This window comes from Myotis davidii, unplaced genomic scaffold (assembly GCF_000327345.1).
Source record: "Myotis davidii unplaced genomic scaffold, ASM32734v1 scaffold26, whole genome shotgun sequence".
Taxonomy (NCBI): Eukaryota; Metazoa; Chordata; class Mammalia; order Chiroptera; family Vespertilionidae; genus Myotis; species Myotis davidii.
Window position 1 is genome coordinate 1182557 of NW_006299245.1, and position 6365 is coordinate 1188921.

Sequence of the window (6365 nt, forward strand, 5' to 3'; positions counted from 1 at the left end):
GATTAACATTTTTGCTCTCCTCAGCTGCAAAATTAAACCTAGTTGGCTCCCTTAAAAATCTCTTTCCCCCTTTAGCCCCTCTCAACAAGAAGCTATTTTTTAATTTCTTCCATTTCTTCCATACGTTAAGGGCCTGGTAGTAGGGTTAGTGTCTTCTCAGACTATCTTTATTGAGCAAGTTTCTCCTTTGGCCACAGTGTTCTAGTCTAATGTTTCTCATTCAGTTAATACCACTCTGTACGAAGCATGGAATTTTGTGTAGGCATTTTCTAGCATACTGATGACTAAGGGATACTACTGGTTTATGGATCAGAAACATAAAATGGATATTGTGCAATAGAAAAAATTAGTCCCTCTAAGAAAGAACTGACCCACACCCCATTCAAATACAGTAATAATAAATAGTCATGAAGATAAAAAAAATCTATAATTATCTCAGCCTAAACACATTTTACCACTAAAAAACAGGTTTGGTGGTGGTTGTAGGGTTTTTAAATATACACAGATTTTTCCAGGAAGACAATTACTCTGTAAATCCAAGGAATATAATGTTTTCGTTGTTAGTAATCATATGAAAAAAGTTTCTCAGAGGATGTCACAAATAGCAAAACTATCATGGTATTTGAACACACTTTTATCAGTCCGGAAAGAAAACTTTGAAAGCCACTGTATTATGTTTTTAAAGCTCTAAGATCTTGCTTGAGGCAACAAACTGCACATCACAATAGCAATCTTTTATTACAAACCTGGCCTCGATAGTACATATTCAATAAATGTTTACTGAACTAAACACTGGGGCATGTAATGGGAAAACCAGACTAACTAGACAAGACTGCAAAGGACACTGAGGCTAAGGAGGAGTTGGGATTTGAAGTCCTAAAAACAAAGAAAACATCCAATCATTTAATTTCTTGAACAAATGAGAGATAGAACATACTGCTTTTGAAAGACTAGCATTATGATGATATGTATGTAAAATGTACAAATAAACTTGACCTGAAAATCACAAGGTAGTAATTTCCTACTACTAAAATTTCTACTACTACAGCGCAAAGGTCTTTAATATAGCAAAAATTAAACAAATTTATAGACTGAAATACCTAAAAAGGATCCATTTAATGACTGCTTTCCCTATCAATTTTATAAATATGAATTCCACAAAGCTAAGGTCAGTAAAAGCAATCAGCATACCATTTGTCTACTTTCAACACAATTTGTATTAACAAATTTTTAAATGTTTCTAATACATAAGTATATTAATATATTAGAGGCCCAGTGCACAAAAATTTGTGCACTTGGGGGGGGGGAGGGGTTCCCTCAGCCCAGTCTGTGCGCTATCACAGTCTGGGACCCTAGAGGGGATGTCCACCTGCTGGCTTAGGCCCGCTCCCCAGGGGATTGGGCCTAAGCTGGCTGTCAGACATCCTTCTCGCAGCCCGGCAGCCCTCGGGGGATGTCCACTTGCCAGTGGGAACAGGCTCCCCCACCACCACTGTGCTGGCAGCCGTCAACCTGGCTTGTGGCTGAGCAGAACTCCCCCTGTGGGAGTGCACTGACCACCAGGGGGCAGCTCCTGCATTGAGCATCTGCCCCCTGGCGGTCAGTTGTGTCACAGTGACCAGTCATTCCCAGTCGTTCTGCTGTTAGGGTCAATTTGCATATTAACCTTTTATTATATAGGATAGAGGCCTGGTGCACAGGTGGGGCCCGCTGTTTTGCCTTGAAGGGTATCCCGGATCAGGGTGGGGATCCTGCTGGGGTGCCTGGCCAGCCTGGATGAGGGGCTGATGGCTGTCTGCAGGTTGGCCAAGTCCCCCAGTGGGGACCCTCACCTCATGGGGGTGTGGCCAGCCTTAGTGAGGGGCTGAGGGCTGGTTTCAGGCTGGTCACACCCCCTTCATGGTGGGGGTCCCTACTGGGGTGCCTGGCCAGCCTGGGTAAGTGGCTGATGGCTGTTTGCAGGCTGGCCACAGCCCCTTCAGGGTAGGGGTCCCCACTGGGGTGCCTGGCCAGCCTGGGTAAGTGGCTGATGGCTGTCAGGCTGGCCACACCCCCTTAAGGGTGGGGGTCCCAACTGGAGTGCCTGGCCAGCCTGGGTAAGTGGCTGATGGCTGTTTGCAGGCTGGTCAAGCCCCACAGTGGGGACTCTCACCTCATGGGGTGTGGCCAGCCTTGGTGAGGGGTTGAGGGCTGTTTCAGGCTGGTCACACCCCCTTCACAGTGGGGGTCCCTGCTGGCGTGCCTGGCCAGCCTGGGTGAGGGAGTGATGGCCATTTTCAGGGTGGCCACGCCCCCCGGTGACCCAAGCTCCCAGCCTCTCCTTTTTTTTTTCTTTCTTTCTTTCTATTTTTTTCAGCGCTTCCTTGAGTGGCGGCCACGGCAGGCTGGAAGTAGGTATCTGGGATTTATTTAACTTCTATAATTAAAACTTTGTAGCCCTGAGTGAAGACCAGGGCTGGCCGGCCAGCTTGGCTTCTTCCAAGGGGGCAACCCAAGCTTCCTGCTCGCTCCAGCTCCATGGCTGCCACCCTCTTAGTTGGGTTAATTTGCATACTCGTTCCCAATTGGCTGGTTGGCGTGGCTTGTGGGTGTAGTGGAGTGATGGTTAATTTGCATGTTTCTCTTTTGGGGAAGTAGAGGTATACCTAACAAAAATATGTAATCATTACAAGTATGATTTATCTAAAATGATGCATACTAAACTAAATAATACAATAAAAATTCAACACATTAATTGTTATATTTATTTTTAATAAAATACATGTATAAGCCAAGTTTCGCTACTTTGATATTTTGATAGGATAAATTATGTGGTATACTATCTTGTTTTTGGAAGAGTTCAGCTAGATATTGCTTCACATTCCTTTCTCTTTTTTCCTATTTGTTCTCTTTCATAAGTGAGTCTTAAAAATGAATGAAACCATTCACCTTCAAACAATATTGACAACAGTGCATAATATCCATTAAAAAGTGCTAGCTAGTTCCTTTAATTTTCAGAATCCCCCCCCCCCAAAAAAAATTTAATATCATTCTATTCTGTCCAAATACCTCAGGCTATGTAATATATACACATCTGATCTTAATATAAAGAAACCACACAAATTCCTCAGGTGTTTCAGTTTTTCAATACTTTTTGCAAAGTATAAATACTTCTTTATAAAGCTCTAATACAAGGAACAGTGAAACATTTTCTTCATGTGAATCAAAATGAGGAACAGAATTACAAAAAGAACTAAAATGAAATGAAAACTTCAAACATCCAAGTAAGTTTAATTGTATCTACATACAATAAATTACATAAATGTGGCTCTAAAAGCATTCTTTTTTTTCCATAATCAAATGTTTTATTCTTTTGGTGAACAGCTTAGATAAAGAATTCAAACCAGCACATTTTACCAGTTTACACATACAAAAGAAAATAAACAATGATTTATTCTGTGAGCTAAAGGATCACATTTGTAGAAAAGTTCATGAGTTACAGGAGGCCAAGGGGCTTTCTTTTTCAGTATGTACCTACAAATGAAAATGTAAAGGTTATCTTCTCACCTACTGCCTCTCTTGGTAGGCCCATACTATTCATTTGATCCTGCATTTAATGCTATAAAAGCATTCTGATTGCCCTTTGCATTTAAAAGAAAATCAAGTAAGCAATCTTAGCAAAGCTTGTTGGAAAAAGAAAAAAAAAAACTATACAGCTCCATGGCGGTAGGATCTGTATTGAGGATCATACAATTACAAACCATGAATGTGGATAAGTGATTGCGCTTTCCAAAAATGAAAGTTACTATATCCATGAAAGGTATTAAGAGAGTTAAGCTACATTCCACTCATTTTTCTTCTGCAAGACTATGTCAATCCTATCAGTGCTGCTGCTTCTTTATCTTCCTCCGTGTCTAGTAATACCTTTTTTTCATCCTCCATTAGTCCTTTATCTAGCATATAGCACTCTGTCATCACTCAAAGGCTGTCTAGATTTTCTTTCCCTTCCCTTTCTGCTCCTAAGCCAAGAGATGTATTTTAAAATGGTTAAACAAAAGAAATTTTCCACTATACAAAAAGAAAATTGAAATAAGATCAAATTAATGAGTATCTCAATGTGAAAATAACTGAGCAAAATAAACAAATGACTTCTCTCCTCTCATTAGGTAGCTTAAAAAAGCCTGTCTATATTACAATGATTTAAAAATGTTACACACACACACACACACACACACACACACAAACACGGCCCTAAGCTAGAAAGTTTAGAAACTTAAGAGTAAATCAAGATCTATGAATTTTTCAGACTAATTATAAAACACCCTAATTGACTAGAATTTCATTTTTCCACAATTTTAAAGCACCTTCCTCACCATTAAACTTCTACACTGATACTATCATAAATGACTCAACCATGGTCCCATCCAACTACCTGTGTAGAGATCCCATCAGATCCTAGGGCTAAGCAGTGTCAAATTCTCCAAATAACAATATTCAAGCACTCTCACTTTCAGCTATTTCAACAAATATAATAATAATAATAATTTAAAAACTATAGTTTGGATCTTTTTATTTAAACAGAAAATGGCATCTTTTCCTAATTACAAAATTAATGTACATTCAAAAAGCTTTAAAAAGAGTAAAAAAAATAAGAACTCATCCTTAATCTTAAACAAATCTTATCACTTTGGTATAAAACCTTCTGCTAGAAGGCTTTCCTTTCTTTTCTTTTTTTTATTCACAGAATTGTAGGCATCTGTTTTGAGTTCAACTTGTATCATCACCTTGTTTTCAACAAAAATTTTAGTAGCTGCATAGTATATGAGATTATGAATACATCACAATTTGTTTAATAATATCTGTGTGTGGGATATATAATCTTAATAGTTTTTCATATAAATTTGTGTATCCATCTCTATTTTTTAATGCTCTTTAAACATGCTGTCAAATTTTCCTCCAAAAAGGTTGCTCCACCCTTATTATTTTTAACTCTTAAATTTTTTTTTTAATTTACTGATATGAAGGGGGGGGGGGTTGTTGTTCCACTTATTTATGAATTCATTGGTTGATTCTTGTATGTGCCCTATCCAGGATAAACCCACAACCTTGGCATATCAGGACGATGCTCTGACCAACTGAGCTACCCAGCCAGGGCCTCTCTCTAACCAACTGAGGTACCTGGCCAGGGCTTACAACTCTCTTTAAACATATTAGGCAAATATGATTTCGCTGAATCCTAGTATCAGGATGAACTCATGTGATCTTTTTTTGGCTTTAGGTATTTCTTAATGTATCTTCATTTTCTTCACTGATGTCCTCTCTCAATTTTTATATTGGTTCATTCATTTCCTTAGTATTTCTAAAAGCTCTTTATAAGATGGTAATTTTTGTTATCATATATTGTCCATTTTTTTCCTAGTTCACCTTTTTAATTCTGTTTAGGTTTTCCTTTGGAGATTTTCTCCCTGTGGTTTTATGTTAAGAAAATGTGTTTTCCATTTTAAGATCTAATAAACACAGAGACTTTCTAATTTTTACTACCTCATTTTTAACTCATCTCATATTTAATTTGTTGTATAGTGAGATTGGAATCTAATGGGTTTTTGCTATAAGAAGACACATGTTCTAGCAATATACATAGAAAAATTCACAACTGAAACACTGGCATTGGGTTGTATGAGTAGCTGCCCTACAAGCGTTCAGCACCTTTCTCTAGGTTTCATATCCAGGGGTTCTGAAAAAACCATCTCCTCACCACCAATTCAAAATGCTATCTTTACCTGGCCAGAATGGCTCAGTGGTTAAGCATCCTATGAACCAGAAAGTCTCAGCTGGATTCCCAGTCGGGACATATGCCCAGGATGCAGCTCGATCCCCAATGTGGGGCGTATAGGAAACAGCCGATCAATGGTTCTATCATTGATGTTTATCTCTCTCCCTCTCCCTACCTCTCTGAAATCAATAAAAATATCTTTTAAATGCTCTCTGTATTATATATTTTTATATATGGCTATGTTTTTAGCTTTCTGTTCCACTCATCCTATCTAATAATAGCCAAACATGGTAATTAATGATACCTCCGACATACTTCCCATTGGCTAATCAGGGTGATATGCAAATTAACTGCCAACCAAGATGGCGGCCGGCAGCCAGGCAGCTGAAGTGAACAGGCTTGCTTACTCCAGTGATAGAGGAAGCCAAGGTTCCCCGCCTGCCGCTGCTGGCCTCTGAGCTGCAATTATATAAGCTAAACAAACTCCAGAAACCTGCTTTAAACCAGCTGGCCTCGGAGCTGGAGCTGCAACAGTGTTTCAATTATAGAATCCAAAAAAACCCAGAGACCTGCTTTCAGCAGCCGAGGTCTCAGAGCTGGAGCCAAGCCTCAG